The sequence below is a fragment of the Spinacia oleracea genome, chromosome 3, assembly GCF_020520425.1.
Source record: "Spinacia oleracea cultivar Varoflay chromosome 3, BTI_SOV_V1, whole genome shotgun sequence".
Classification (NCBI taxonomy): Eukaryota; Viridiplantae; Streptophyta; class Magnoliopsida; order Caryophyllales; family Amaranthaceae; genus Spinacia; species Spinacia oleracea.
The window spans coordinates 37,156,070-37,173,607 of NC_079489.1; positions in this window are offsets into that span (position 1 = coordinate 37,156,070).

Genomic DNA, 17,538 nt, shown 5'->3' on the forward strand with positions numbered 1-17,538 from the left:
CGTGCTATATACTAGAGGGATACTAATCAATTATCAATCATCAATATTTTGAGAGTTGGTCAAGGGTTGAGTGAACTCTTGTAATGGGGAATTGGTCAAGGGTTTGAGTGAATTCTTGTATCAAGTTTTGGGCAGGAACTTGAGTGAGTTCCTGATGTGTATGGGGCAGGAACTTGAGTGAGTTCCTGATATGTATTTGGGTAGGCTTTGAGTGAAGTCTATGAGAGAGACGCAGAGAGGCTTTGAGTGAAGTCTAAGAGTCAAGAGAGACTTCTAGGGAAGTCAGTGAGAGCGTAGGTGTTTGAGGGAACAACTATTGGGAACTTGAGTTCGTAGAGGAACTCAAGTAATGGCCAAGTTTCTTATAGGATTGTAACTGAGTTGTTGCCCTATAGTGAAAAGAGTTTGAGTTGAAATCCCTAGTGGGTCGAGGTTTTCTTTCCAGTTGGGCCCTGGAAAGTTTCCTCGTAAAATCTCTCTTGCATTGTTTCTCTACTTGCTTATGTTCTTTATAATTCCACAAAAATTGGCTAGCAAGTTCCATATTACAATTCACCCCCCCCTCTTGTAGTGTTCCATCCGAATAACAGTTGGTATCAGAGCTGGAACTCGCTGATAAGCAGGCAACCCTGCTGAGTTAAGTTCCTGGAAGGAGGAACAATTACAAGAAACTTGATGAAAGGAACTCGATCCTACCCATTCAAAGGAACAAGGCAGATCTGACTTTTATTGTTGAATAAAAGTCAGTCAAGGTGTAACAGGCGATCTTCTAAGGTAAATATCTATTCCTTTAGACCTTCTTTGTGTGCATACATTAATTTATTGCATGTTCCTTGCATTGTTTCTAATGGAACTTCTGTTTTGTTTTGATTTAAAATTAAATTTGAAAAATCTAAAATCTATATTTAATAAATGATTTTTCAATTTATTTTTTCAAACTTCAGTACATTAAAATTATGTCAAGGAAACATATTTTGAAAAATGCATATCTGTGGAACTCGGAGTTTTTAATTTTTAGGCAACAAAATATCCTACTTATTTTTTTCTCTGCCTAAGAACTATTATTTTATATGCTTCATGAATATATTGAATATCATTTATATGAAGGCTTATTGTATCTTGGTAGTAGTTGTTGTGTTGATTATTTTCTTAACAATTACTACTAACAAGAAGGGACCCAAATCTGTTGGGTTCCCTTGACAAAGAAATTGGTACAGGAACAAACAAAGATGCACATTAATATGTCAAAGTTCCTATGAATATAAGTTCCACATTGAGGAACTCACTGGATCATTGTTGACCCACGAGTTATACTTAGGAACTCATGAGGGTGTGACATTATTAAAGATACATTACATCAGCACCCCACATCGGAACAAGGATCAAAATCCGAAGAGGAACTTCTAGATAAAGGAACTCATTCCAGCACCATTCCAAGGAACAGATAAAGGCTGCAACTAAAAGATCCTTAATGATATATTTAAGGTAAACATCTAATTTTTGAGATCTTTATATGCATACGCTATTTATTTAACTCAAGTTCCTAACAACGTTTTATGAAAATTATTCAAATGTATTTTGAATTTGTTTAATCGATTTTGGATTTTCTCAAATATGTTTTTGTGAGACAAATTTCAGATTCTAAAATTGATTTTACATTCATAAATTATTTGTTTAATAAGAATGGTTCAAGGAACAAGACAAAGGAACAATGCATATAGCCACTCTTGGAACTTGGTTTCCCTGCGAAGGAAACTTTATTCTTTGGGCTACATAATCTAATGTTATATCATTTATTGTCCAAAGAACGATTTTTCAATGTATTATGAGTATATTGAATGTTTATTACATGTATGCATGTTGAATCTTAGATCCAGCAGTTTAAAATAATCATTTTCTAAGATGTTACTGCTAAAAAGAAAGGAACCGAAATCATGTCAGGTTCCCAAGACCATTAATTGTTTACAGGTGTGTTAGTTTACAATTTTTGTATACTTTAATCTTCTAAATTATGCTACTTAAATATATTTACTACTAATGCATGATTATGGAAGGTAGTAGAAGAGAAATGATTTTTACAGGTTTATAACTCATGATTGAGTGTGTGTATGAAGTAAAGGAACAACATCAGAATTACACCAAGGAAAAATGAGTTGGAAATCCATTAGATTCGTTGGAATAGTGAAGAGGAACTCAGGCTCGGAACTTGGAACTTCAGATGTAAACTAGTTCCAGTTCCACCAGCATGTAAGTTCCTTCCAAATATGATGGGTCATATCAACGAATCAACTCACATGCACTATATAATTGGAAGTCACTTTGAACATCTCAAAGGAACTCAATCATGTGAAATATTAGTAAGGTTGTTCCCTCATTTTACTTGTGTTAATTAATGTTGAATTTTTTTATAAACCTGTTTCTCTTAAATTATTGTGTAAACTAACCTTATTTGTGTTATAGGTTTTGTTTTGGAATTTCATATGTATAAAATGCATAATAATAAATTTCATTGATCAAAGGAACTCTTCCTAAGTTCTGGTGAAACAATCAGCGAACTCAAGGTTACAGTAACTTGATAAATGGTGCATAAACTATTTGATAGAAAATTTTTGGTGTCAAAGTTTTTCATGTACAAGTTCTTGGTTCTTGTTAACCTAAGTTCCATGGAACAAAATATATGTTTCATGTTTCTTTCGTGAAGTAACTTTTTCAGGAACATCATATTATATATATTTATTTTAGACTAACCTGCTAATCATAACTTTGCACAAAAGTACTACACTTGAGTGTTATTTTTTCCCAGATTACTCATATTAAAATAACTCAAGATGGAGAATGGTCATGAAGACCATAGGAACATGTTCTAGCTTACTTGTAACATGAAAAATGAGGTGGCTACAACTAAGGGGGAACAACTCGTTATATCTCGACAATGATTGTTCTATGAAAGAAAATTCACTATTATCGTTTGGTTGCTGCCTACAGTGGAAAACTTATAACTTTTGACAATTAAGGTAAGATTGGTTCCAAATGAAAAGTTGGTAAGTCAAGTTCCTGTTTCATTGTGAATTTCTATTGTTGAGTAATTAATGCACATTTGTTTAGAGTTCCCAAAATTATGTTTTCTCTGGTTATTTTAAAAATAAATTACATCATCAGTAATAAATGTCATAGTTGAAGGGAATCAAAGAGGGAACACATACTTTTTGGATCACAATTTGGTTCCTAACAATAATTTGATATTTCTAGGGGTTATTGGAGATGATCCAGAGTTTACAACAAATATAAAAATGTGCGTTGAAATAAGTGAATATATTACTTGTGATTGAAACTAACATGTCTATTCCCAGCAACAGGTTAAAGTTTATTTCAATATTGAACTCGCAAGTTCCTGTAGAACTAATCGAGTTTCTAATGATAAAATATGTCACTATTAAAAGCAACAGTAGCCAGCTACATAAGCTCATGTCGAGGAACTTCAAACTAAGGTTCAAGTTTCAGTTCATGAAGCTGAAGATCAACTCGATCAATCAATATCATGCAACAAGTTCCACGACTGCTCTAGTAGTAGAGAAATTGCCAGATTCATTTATCGAGTTCCTGTGTGCACTACAACATTCATTCAATCAATTTATCAATGACATCGACAAAGGAACTCAGAGAAGGTTGGTTCTTGAAAGGAACAACCAGTCAGAAAGGTATTGATTTTTAGGAGACTCTTTCTCCAGTAGCTTGTTTATAAGGTAATTATATATAATCCTATGTTGTTGCACATATGGGACGTAGGTTGTTCCAAACAGAAGATGACTTCTTTTTTTTTCTTCTTATAAAGAACAATGTCAAGTCCCTTCTTGAAAACTAATTTTAAAATTAACATATTTTGTTTTCAAGAGAAACTGATTTATTAGTGATATATATACATAAATGTTGAACCTTACGAATTGTTTTATAAGGTTTCATTATCATAAGTATTTATATGAACATGATGAAAGAACACAACAACCACTCTCTTAATTTCTATAAAAATTAAATAGAGAGTGATATTTGAGATGATCAAATGACAAAAGCATGTCAAGGAACTTCTGAAGAATGATTGACAATATTCGAGTACACATGAATGTTTCCATAAGATGTGAGGGCATCAAGATGGTGGAACTAGCACTCTAGGAACTCGAACATAAAGTCATCAAAATCAGTCCAGCACTTCAAAGAAATCATATACATGGTGAAAATTTATATAAGGTAAATTTTTTTTATTCATATCATAGCATGTTTTAATGCGTTATATTGTTAACTTATTAATACAAGTGTACAAGTTTTGCAATGCATTATGTGAATATGCTTTCCTTATGATTTCATCTACTCATGGACTGTTTGGAGGATCAAGACTTAGTGAAGCATGACTTGAGCATAACATAGTCTTTAACAAGAGTTTTGTTGATTTGGAACCGCATATACATATTTAAATAAGACACTTATGTATGCTTAAAGTAAATGTGTCACAATTATATTTTGTGCTGTAAAAGGAAAACGCATTATAGCTTATTTTTCCAAAGAATTATTCTTCATGCATCATGAATTTTCTTTAAAAATCCTTTATATGAATGCATGTTATAATTTGGTTGTTGTACGTATTTATCACTGATTATATATTCTTTAGTACAACTAACAAATATTTGTGTAAGTACTTTACTAAACTCATAAAGTAATATGAGGGTAAGAATGCAGAGACGCATCACACTCCCACAGGAACACGAGCAAGACTAGATGAAGGTTCCTAAGGGATGATTGTGAGCCATACACAAAGCTTCAGAGGTATGATTGTTAAATTGTCTAATATTTAACCGCTAATAGACCAAATATTGCCATATCCATAGGTCTAAGCGAGAGGTTCCAATCAAATCTCCGAAAGTCTCATTTTACCATCCTATAACTCTTGATCAGAAGCACGAGAAAATGTGACTGGAACTCAGTATATTCAAGCTGGATATATTTTCCTTGAAGTTCCCCAAATATGGCAAAACTGTAAGTATTTAGCTTTTGGTAAAATTAATCCCACGCAATTCTTGTGTGTGAACATAGATCAGAATTGTACATTGTGAAGGACTCTCCTAATTTCTCGTATTTTTGGTTCATAATTACTTGTACAAACTGATGAAAAGGTAAAAAGAAGAGTCATAAGCCATGTTGTTTTCTGTGTTCCTATTACTAGTACGACAAGCAATTTTATATTTTTTCTTTTGATTCAATCTTCGTTTATTCTTTTTCCTTTACAATTTTTCGTATTTGCTTAATGAAAGGACTCCTTGCCGATCTCAATTTTCCTCAAGGATGTTCCATCTTTTGTTAAGTCACACCCAATAAAATAAAATTTTATCTTTTAAATGTTTCAATCTATCATAACACCTAAAACACTTAAAATCTCTTTCACCTATATCCTAAAAGACTTATGCACCAATTAAGTTTTGTTCCTCACAAAAATGTTTCCCAATATTCTCTTACCATATCAACCTATTAGAAACCACAAAAAGCCAAATCAATAGCACACGTTGATTTATTTTTTCTCTTCAAAAACATTCTAAAAAATTCATCACTATACAAAAACCCTCAACAAAATATTCCTCCTTTGTCACTAAATCGATGCAGCAACAACTAAGGGGGAACTAATGAGGAAGGTGATTAATAGAGCGTTAATGTACATTTTGAAAAAAAAAGGGAGATGAAAAAAAAAAGGAGACAAAAGAAATCGAAAAAAAAAGAAGAAGAGGGGAATAAAAGGAGAGATATGTGAAGATAGAAAGAGAAGGGATCATAAGTTCCTACAAGCATTTCAAGTTTCCAAGTTGAAATGCAAATGAAGCTGTCTATACCTTAAAGAATTATCTCAAAAATTATGTAGTTCCTTCAAGATTCACATGGGAACTTACACCATAAATGTAAGTTCCTACAAAAATTGAATCAAGGAACTATCAAAAAGCTTCAAAGAATTTATACGTACTGCTAAAGAAGAATAGAAGAAAGAAAGGAACAACGGTGTATTTTATGGCGAGGATCTTCAGTTGAAAGTCCGTAAAGAAGGAGACATGAAGAGAAACAAGTGACAAAGGAATACATTCATTAAAATCATGAGCCATGCCTAACCTTTACCTCATAAATTGCCTATCCCTGCAAAATACAAATTGATGGTGTTTATGTATTTTGAAATAATTTTTCATTATTTTTATTTTGCTTTTCTGTTTTTTTTGGTGAACTTATTTCTTTCTTTTCTGCTTGTTGCTAAGGAACACTGGCTTATGATAATTTCTTTTCACTTTGAATTCTATTCGCTTGAGTATGATTGTCTAAACAGTACAACATTGAGGGAGATATTTTGCTTTGTCTCTGATTCTGACTAACCATTCTCGTTAGTATGGTGCTGTGATGGGATTAAATTAATACTATTAGCTAAACCTTTTTGATGATGCCAAAAGGGGGAAAAGAAAGGCATTGAAGGCAAAATATTTTGAGTTCCTAGTCTCAAATATCTGCTTTTCTCAAGTATGTTACAACTATGTATATTCTTCTAACTCTTGTAAATATTTTGTTTTAAGATTTCTATGCATGTTGGATTTATTTTCTCTATTAAGTTTGCTTGGTTTGTCATCACCAAAAAGGGGGAATTTGTTGACCCATAGGGTTTTGATGATGACAAGCAAACTTAACTAATAAATGTTTAAGTTTCTATGCTAAGAAAACCAGGAGTTCCAGAGCAGGAACAAGAGAAGGCCAAAGCATGTAGACTTGGACAATCAGAGAAGCTGATCAAGCAGGCATAAATAAGTTCCTGATGGGAACATGGTTCGAGAAGTTCCAGAGGTGGAACAACCAACATGCGGAGCAGCATGGAACATGAAGACAGGAAATAAGAGTCTATTTTCTAGGATTCATGTAAGTATGTAGTAGCGTGAAAGGTAATGGAACAAGGTGTCAAAAGGAACTCGTGGAACTTAGAGTCAAAAGCATCTAAGAGTCAGTGAATATGTTGCATATTATTATCGTAATCTGTAGGGATTTATTTAGAGTTTTGTTTCTTAATAAATCTCTACTTGGTTAAGAGTTTTAGATAATATGCACTAGTTATTTTAGGATAAGATTTAGTTTTAAATAAAAAGATAATAAATCAACTTTAATTAGGATTCTGATTTTAATTTCATCTTTTATTTATTTTTATCTTACCTGCTTCTGGAAAATAAAGAGTCAAAATTTAAAATACGTATAATGAGTTTGTGAGTGTTGGAACTTGTAATGCAAGTTCCTGCACGAACGAAATCTCATGTATTTATTTCACGTTTATGAAAATGTTTTCAGTAAAATATTTTTGCATAAGAAAATAAATAAAAAGTGAGTTTTGGAAAAATATCTCCTGGATTATGTTTTGATAAAATGTTGCTTTTTCTCCAAGTATTTATTTTCTTTTTGTTTCCTATTTTCACTCTAACTGTTTTACTGTAAACGTGGTATAAGTTGTGCCCAAGACTTTGACTGCTTTCTCCCCAAGTTTCTCCCCAACTAACTGATCATGGGTAAGTGCCTAGAAGTTAGGAAACTTACTGTTAGTGGAGGAATAAGTGGAATTATGGTTAAGTCTTGTGCACGCTATAAATAGAGGCTTATATCTTCATTCCAAAGTGTCTGATTTATGTCATTCCATAAGGGTTGGCTGTGGAATAATGTTATTGAAGAATATGTTTTTCATTCCACATTTTTGAGTCAGTTCCTACGAGTTCCAAGTTCCTACGAGTGACATGTTCCCCATTGTTCTTTCACGTGCTATATACTAGAGGGATACTAATCAATTATCAATCATCAATATTTTGAGAGTTGGTCAAGGGTTGAGTGAACTCTTGTAATGGGGAATTGGTCAAGGGTTTGAGTGAATTCTTGTATCAAGTTTTGGGCAGGAACTTGAGTGAGTTCCTGATGTGTATGGGGCAGGAACTTGAGTGAGTTCCTGATATGTATTTGGGTAGGCTTTGAGTGAAGTCTATGAGAGAGAAGCAGATAGGCTTTGAGTGAAGTCTAAGAGTCAAGAGAGACTTCTAGGGAAGTCATTGAGAGCGTAGGTGTTTGAGGGAACAACTATTGGGAACTTGAGTTCGTAGAGGAACTCAAGTAATGGCCAAGTTTCTTATAGGATTGTAACTGAGTTGTTGCCCTATAGTGAAAAGAGTTTGAGTTGAAATCCCTAGTGGGTCGAGGTTTTCTTTCCAGTTAGACCCTGGAAAGTTTCCTCGTAAAATCTCTCTTGCATTGTTTCTTTACTTGCTTATGTTCTTTATAATTCCGCAAAAATTGGCTAGCAAGTTCCATATTACAATTCACCCCCCCTCTTGTAGTGTTCCATCCGAATAACAAATCGAGTGGATTTGAATGTTTATGTAAGAATACTTTCTTCGATTTGTATGGTTTTATGTATGAATGATTTCGTGGATTTCAATGTTTATCTAATAATAATTTCGTGGATTATAATTTCCCTCATCTAATTTTTATTTTCGTTTTATTAAAATGCTAATATTATTATCTTTTGTTCTTTTTATGTGTAGGGATATTTATTCAGGGAAATTTAGGCAGCCTGTTATCAGAAACATCTCAAAGACGGACTTGGAGGAGGATGCACACTACATTTATGATTTAATCTATCTATCTATCTATCTATACTATATATTAAAAGGCGTCTATGAGAAAGTATACGTGACACGTGGCACTCTGCTTATGGGTAATTTGCTCTATGTAATCTTCATATGCATTAAAAAAAATCAAATATAGTTTGCTAAGGTTTGAACCCTTGACCTAGAGTTTAACCCATAAAGCTTTTTACCGCTAAGCTATTACACGTTTCATGTAATTATTGGAAAAAAAACACATATAACTAAAAATGAATGTTATTAATATAGTAACCCGGGGCATCGCCCGGGCCCAAAAACTAGTTGATTGTTCAAATTCGTTGTAATATAATTTTAATATCTAGATCTTGCACTTTTGTTTTGGTTTTATGTTGATGGTAATCACAATAATTACTTCAAGTTCTTCGTATACTCCAGATTTAACAATAATAAGAGTTAATTAATACAGGTATTATTTTCCCAAAATAAACAGGTTAAATGGGTTCGGGTTGACCCGAAATTAGCAGGTTAAATGGGTTAATCTATTTGTATAAATTTCAAGTAAAAATAAATCAGGTTGAGCAGGTCAGGTTCGGGTTGACCCGGTAACAAACAGATCAGGTTAGGGTTTCAATTTTCAACCTGATTACTTAAAGAGATCAGGTTCAGGTTGGAGGTTTCCAACCCGTTTAAGTCTGACCCGAACACGAACCCGACCCAACCCGACCTGATTGCCACCCCTACATAAAATGATATGTGAAGGGGTTAATTGATATAATATTAATAAAAGTTTACCATTTTTAGAAAAGGTGCAAGTAATCCGAGACGGCTTATAAGGAAAGCGGTGCAAGTATTCCGGGACGGGGAGAGTATTATAATGCTTAAAAGTAAAAATAACGGTAATCTACCTACGAATGCATATATTTACAAAGAGAACTAGTGTGTGGCCCGGGCTTTGCTCCGAGTTTTACTTTTTGTAAAAACGTGCTCATTGTTAAAGACTTTATTTTACATTTATATGGGGAAATATAACAAATATTGTAGCTAGTTGAGATGGTAGGAAATGAAACTTTAATCCTTGAGGTTTGATGTTCGATCCTTGCTACATGTTTTTTTTGGTTGTCAATAACATACCATGATGCTTATTAGATGTTACGTGGCCTATAAGGAGGGGGTATACGTGACACGTATACGTTTTCCTAAACGCCTTTTAATATATTACTAGTGTGTGGCCCGGGCGTTGCTCCGGGTTTTACTTTTAGTCGGGTTTACGATTTCGAAAAATGTGCCCAATTTTAAAAGATTGTATTTTACATTTATATGTGAAAATATGACAAACATTGTAGCTAGTTGAGATGGTAGGAAGTGAAACTTTTAATACATGAGGTTTGATGTTTGATCCTTGCTACATGCTTTTTTTGTTGTCAATAACATACCATGATGCTTATTAGTGGTGACATGGCGTAATACAGAGGAAGCCTACGTGACACATATACGTTTTCACAAACGCCTTTTAATATATTAGTATAGATTATAGATTATAGATTATAGATGTCAATTTAAGCTCGCAAAAGAATGGTTTCATCTAAAATGGATCAATAATTTTGCTGTCAAAAATTGTAGAAAATAGTCTCTCATAATTGAAACCATTTTCCAAAAATTTAAAATAGTCTCTCATCACCCCCTTCTTTAACATGGTCCATTTTTCACCTTATAATCCAATCCTTTGATAGAATTAATACGAAGTATCTTATTGTTGAATTCTGCACATTGATTTCAATAATAATTATGAACCAGCAGTAAAATATCAACTATCAACTGCTCATATATACATATAAATGGAATTCAACTTAAAATAGAGTGAAAGATATAGAAAGTCACCAGAGATCTTGAGGCAGTCGACAACGTTCAATTGTGCCTTGATCGTTTGAGATGAGAAATGCAATCCAATTGAGTATCTGAGAATGAGGTACTTATAATGGATGTTGAATTTGAAGGAAATAATGCCCTTGGTCCAAGTATCCATTCTATGTTAAGTCTAATAAATGCGGTTCAGTATTAATTAACAAGTTAATAATTCAGTGAGATCAAGTGAGCTGAATGCCTAGCTAGAGGCCGCTTCAGTTCAAGTGGAATTAATGATATTAATCCACAGCTTACTCTTGACTGAACCCGTAGGGTCACACAAATAGTACGTAAACGGATCAAGTATTTAATGGCATTAAATACTCCATCTATGGATATTCGGAATCGACGGATCTTGGTTTCAGTGGGAGCTGAGATCGTCACAGGCAAGAAATGAATACTCCGGAAACGATGATATTGCCGGAAACGGAAATATGGATCGTATCGGAAATATAAATATTATCCAAGTCGTAGATGTTGCCGAAAACGGAAACATGGTACGTATCGGAAAATATTATCGGAAATGGAAATATTGCCGGAATCGGAAATATTGCCGGAAACGGAAATATTGTCAGAAACAGAAATATTATCGGAATCGGAAAATAATTCCGGAAACGGAAATATTAAATATTTGTACGAAACGGAAATTAATTCCGGAATCGGAAATATTAAATGTTGTTCGTATCGGAAATGAATTCCGGAATCGGGAATTTAATCGGAAGCGTATCGTACGAATTAGCATCGGACGAGGCCCGCTAGACGAAGGCCCAGCACGAAGCCAGGCCATCGCCCAGCGAGCCGCACGCAACGCACGCCTGGACCAGGCCCAGCACGAAGCCAGGCCCAGCCAAGGGCGCGCGCGCGCACGCAGCACCGCACATGGGCTGTGCGCTTGTCGTGGGCCGCAAGGCCTGCGCGGGTGCACGGCTTGTGCGATGCGGATGCCGGAAATCCTAATTCTATTGGGATTCGTGCGAAGATTAAAATCCTAATCTTATTAGAATTGCTTTGTTATTTAGAGTCCTAATAAAGTTCTAATTAACAAATCCACATCCTAGTAGGATTACAATTCCTTTTCCATACCTCTATAAATAAGGGCCTAGGGGTCATTATTTATACATAAGTTTTCAAGTATTCAAAACTAGGATTTTTAAGCAGAAAAATCAGCCATAACTCTTGCCCATTTAGCCGAAAATAATAGTACCTTAAGGGCGATTCTAGTTGGTCAATCTTAAGGCGGATCCGGACGTGCTGTGGACTATCTACGGAGGGACGACACTTGGAGTCCTAAAGACTTGTTCTTGTTCGGTTCGGGCGCAGCTAGGGAAGGCACACAACAAAGAGTATGCATCTAAATTATGCTATATGATTATGTGTAAATAATATGTATTCCTGGCTTAATGGTTTTTTTCCGCATGATTTATGAATTGTCATATGTATCATAACCTAACAGTGGTATCAGAGCCTCTTATTATTTTCATAATCTAAATTGCATGAACATGGTTAAATATTACAAATTTGCAAGAATTAAAAGGGGTGATTAATTTTCGTAATTGTTAATTAATTGCAAATTGCGTTTATTTAATTATACGTAAGCAGTTTTTCGGCAGTTTCTTCGTTACTCATCCAAATCGAGTGATTTTTGTGTCAATTCCGCATGTAAAAGGCATTCTAAAGGCATCCGAACCCAGAATTCTCAAATTCGAAGCCTAACTATGACTTTTCGAAGGTTTTAGTTTTTCGAATGCAAAATTTCGTAAATTTAAGATGTTAAATTAAATATTTGCGATTCTTGTTGATAAATCTTGAATTTTTGATTGACCTACTGTATATGTTTAACAAGTTTGAATGCCTAGCCTTGTTAATTATGCAATCTAATTTGTAATTATGATTAATTTGTTGAAAATTAGAATAATTTAGAATTAATTTGATTTTCATAATTAATTATAATTTAATTAGAAACCTATGATTAAAAACCACCATAAAAATTGTAAATTTATGATAAATTTTAAATTTATATGACCTAGGCTTGAATCCATGATAATCGGAAATCAATTGAATAATAAATTTTCGATTTTTCGCCCTAAAATTGTGAAATTAATATTAATTTATTAATTTGTCATTAATTTTAAATATAAATTTTAAATTTTTATGCGATTCGTTCATATAACTTGCACGCACAAAGCAATGGACGCTTCGTGTTACCCTTAAGGGGTGTTGTATAGTGCGGGCATGCGACGACGAGCAAGGGAGCTCGTCGCCCGTGCGGCATGAATGCAATGAGCAGGGGCATGGTGCACGAGCACAAGGCAGCAGCCCTGCCTTGTGTCGTGGGCCACGAGCTATGGATGAATGGGCATGGGCGAAGGCAAGGCATGGCAGTCGCGTGTGGGCAGCAAGCGAGCTGCGCCACAACCCGCACTGCCTCGCGCAAGCGCGCGCAGCCTCGCGCGCAGCGAGCGCAAGCTCGCGTGCCACGAGCGCTGCGCCCAGCGCTGATCGCGCGCAGCGCGCAATTGCTCGCGCACAGCGAGCGATGGCTCGCGTGCATCAAGCGCTGGAGCGCGCGCAGCAAGCGCTGGCCAGCGCGCACAGCGAGCGATGGCTCGCGTGCGTCGAGCGCTGGCGCGCGCGCAGCGAGCACCACTTGTGCGATGGCTTGCGATGGGAAAATGCAGCAGCTATGCGACGAGCGCATGGGCTGCGCGCACATGGCCAGCGATGGCTGTGTGCGTGTGGCCCATGGGCGTGCGATATACGGGTGTTTGCGTTGCGATTAGATCGTTTTGAATGTTTAATTTGAAATTTTTCAGTTTGCGTAATTTTAATTAATTTTAAAATTAATAATTTAAATTATTTCTTGGATTTTAATTTTGAATATTGTAATTATAATAAATTTTATTTATTCTAATTATTTTACTAAAATTAAAATCATGAATTAATTTAAATACGACTGAAATTAAATTAAACTTTTTGGATTCAATTATAAATTCATATGAGCTTTAAATTTTAATTAAATTTGTATGTTTCCGGTTAGACTAGAAATACATTTTTATGTTTAAAATTAGTAAAGCGTATAAATTTATTGGTTTAAGTGGGAGCCCTTTTAGTCATAAACTCTTGATTAGGTCTACAAATCCTTAAGGTTAAAACAACTTGATTAGAATTAATAAGGACTGAATAATTGGTAGATTATTGGTGCCCTTGATTAATTGCTGCAAATGTTTACGTGATGCATAATGTGTTTTAACTAACCAGCTATGTGGGCCATTCATGATAATGAATGGGTGAATGGTATATATTGTATATGTACTGTTTTGCAGGTTATGAAGTGACTAGTATGGCCCAAATAGGATAGAAAATATGGTCTGCGTACCATTAATTTGAATGTAATTGGTCTAAAGTACCAAAGTTGTTTTTCAAATTCAAATATGGTCTGCGTACCATCAAATAGTTGTAATTAGTTTTAATTATAGCTTATCCTATTTGAAGAAAATGGTGCCTCCCACGGAGATTTTCAAGACGGACTTTGAAGTCAAAGCTTCAAGATGAAGTCGGGCCATACTAGATCACATTTATCTTATGCATGCTTTAAGTTATTTATTGCTTTAAATATGTCTTAATTACGCATAAGATTGTGGCTTGATTATGTTGCATGATTAAGGATTTTAGTTCACTTAAAATCTAACCAACATAGTAAGAGCCTTAAGTTCCAAACTTAAAAATTGAGTTAGAAGGTGCCATGCCAAAATATACACTTGCTTGGATATCCTTTACATCAATCTAGTAATAGTTTTCGCTCAGCGAGGTGTTACTTATTGGTCCTAAAGGGGCAAGGTACACAAATAATTGTGAGTACATGTTAGTTTTGGTGAAACTCAACGATATAAGTAAGGAGTCCTTTTATGTCGTGGCAAAATCGATAGGTTTACCTAATAAGTTCTTAGACGTACCTATCAAACCAAGAATAGTTTCTAGACTATTAGCAAAAGGCTTTTGCTTACCTAAGATGTTTTAGGATTAAGTCGACAAACTGTGCTTAGTTCTTCAATGATTTTAGGATCTTGGAATCATTTTATTCACACCTGCCGGAACACATAACTTGAATAAAATGCTTAATAAACATTGAATTATGCATGTATGCTAGTATTTAAGTTTATTAAGAGAAACTGTGAATGGTTATTTATTTGTTTATTCTTTTCAATTGTAGTTTTTAATATGGCAAACAACAATTCATTCAACATTCGATCAATTCTCGAAAAGGAGAAGTTGAACGGGAAAAACTTCCTTGATTGGCAAAGGAACTTGCAAATAGTTCTTATGCAGGAAGAAAAGGAGTATGTCCTAGATGAGGCGATGCCCGAAGCCGCAGGCGACGGGGTCACTCAGGCAGCCCTCAATCGTTGGATTGATGCCAACAAGGATGTCAAATGTCTAATGCTCGCCACCATGAGTGCGGATCTGCAGAAAACGTTCATCAACTCAGATGCTTTCACAATCATCAGTGAGTTGAAGAACATGTTCCAAGATCTGGCTCGAGTCGAAAGATTCGAGACTCATAGGCAAATTCTTGAGACCAAGCTTAAGAAAGGCGAGCCCGTAAGTCCACATGTTCTCAAAATGATTGGACTCATTGAGAATATGAGTCGGCTGGATCAGCAATTTTCTCAGGAAATGGCTATAGACACCATCCTCCATTCTCTTCATAGCGGGTATGATCAGTTCAAACTGAACTACAGTATGAATAGTCTGGACAAAACGCTCACTGAGCTTCACGGTATGCTGAAGACCGCTGAAAAGACGCTCAAAAGTGATAAGCAGGATGTGCTTATGGTGCGTGGGGGCAAGTTCAAGAAATCTGGAAAGAAGAGGAATGCTAAGAAAGGTGGCGACAAGGCCAGCCCAACTAAGCAAACTGGCGCCAAATCTGTAAAGAGGAAGGTCAGTCAACCCACTTCTGAATCCGAATGCTTCTACAGCAAGAAGAAGGGGCATTGGAAGAGAGATTGCTTGAAGCTAAAGGAAGATCAGAAGAACGGAACAGTCGTTCCATCTTCAGGTATTTTCGTTATAGACTGTATACTTGCTAATTCAACTTCTTGGGTATTAGATACAGGTTGTGGCTCACACTTATGTTCCAATCCACAGGGACTAAGAAGAAGTAGAAAGTTAAGCAAGGGTGAAGTCGACCTACGAGTGGGAAATGGAGCACGGATTGCTGCATTAGCTGTAGGAACTTACTTTTTGTCATTGCCCTCCGGGCTAGTTTTGGAACTGGAAGAATGTTTCCATGTTCCAAGTCTTACTAAAAACATCATTTCAGTTTCTTGCTTAGATGCTAAGGGATTTTCCTTTTTAATAAAAAACAATGGTTGTTCGTTTTATTTTAAAGAGATGTTTTATGGATCTACTAGATTAGTCAATGGACTTTATTTATTAGATCACGACAAACAAGTATATAACATAAATACCAAAAAGGCCAAAAAGAATGATTCAGATCTCACCTATCTGTGGCATTGTCGATTAGGCCATATAAACTTGAAACGCTTAGAAAGACTTCAAAATGAAGGAATTCTAGAACCATTTGACTTAGAGGATTATGGTAAATGCGAATCATGTTTACTTGGCAAAATGACAAAGCAACCTTTCTCTAAAGTTGGAGAAAGAGCAAGTGAACTATTGGGTTTAATCCATACAGATGTATGTGGACCAATGAGTACAAATGCTAGAGGTGGTTTCAGCTACTTTATCACTTTCACTGATGACTTCAGTAGATATGGTTATGTCTACCTAATGAAGCATAAGTCTGAATCCTTTGACAAATTCAAGGAATTTCAGAGTGAAGTAGAGAATCGATTAGGCAAGAAGATTAAAGCACTGCGGTCTGACAGAGGCGGTGAATATCTGAGCTATGAATTTGATGACCATCTGAAAGAATGTGGAATTCTATCAGAATTGACTCCTCCTGGAACACCACAATGGAACGGTGTGTCGGAACGGAGGAACAGAACCTTGCTAGACATGGTCAGGTCAATGATGGGTCAGGCCGAACTTCCATTAGAATTTTGGGGACATGCACTAAATACAGCTGCACTCACTATAAATAGAGCTCCGTCTAAAGCTGTCGAAAAGACTCCATACGAGTTATGGTTTGGAAAGCCTCCAAATGTGTCTTTTCTTAAGATTTGGGGATGTGAAGTATACGTCAAACGATTAATTTCAGACAAACTTCATCCAAAATCTGACAAATGTATCCTTGTGGGCTATCCAAAGGAAACAAAGTGGTATTACTTCTACAAACATCTGAGAACAAGGTATTTGTTGCTCGAGATGGTGTCTTTTTGGAGAAAGATCACATTTCCAAAATGACAAGTGGGAGAAAAGTAGACCTCGAAGAAATTCGAGTCGAACAACAAACTCTAGAGAATGCTCAAGATGACATTCAGGATGAAACTCAGAGATCTTTAGAAGAATCTGGTGAGAATCATGGTCAATCTAGAAATGTTACCCCGCGTAGATCGCAAAGATATAGATCTCAACCGGAAAGGTACTTAGGTATTTTGACGAACGAGAGCTATGACGTTCTATTACTTGAAAGTGATGAACCTGCGACTTACAAACAAGCTATGACGAGCCCTAGCTCCAAGCAGTGGCAAGAAGCCATGCAATCTGAATTAGACTCCATGTCTGAAAACCAAGTATGGGATTTGGTCGATTTGCCAGATGGCTACCAAGCCATTGGAAGCAAATGGGTTTTCAAACTGAAAAAGGACAAGGATGGGAAACTTGAAGTTTTCAAAGCTAGATTGGTTGCAAAAGGTTACAGGCAAGTCCACGGTGTGGATTATGATGAAACCTTTTCACCAGTTGCAATGCTAAAGTCTATTCGGATAATGTTAGCAATCGCTGCATATTACGATTACGAAATATGGCAGATGGATGTCAAAACTGCTTTCTTAAACGGCGTTTTAACAGAAACTGTGTTTATGAC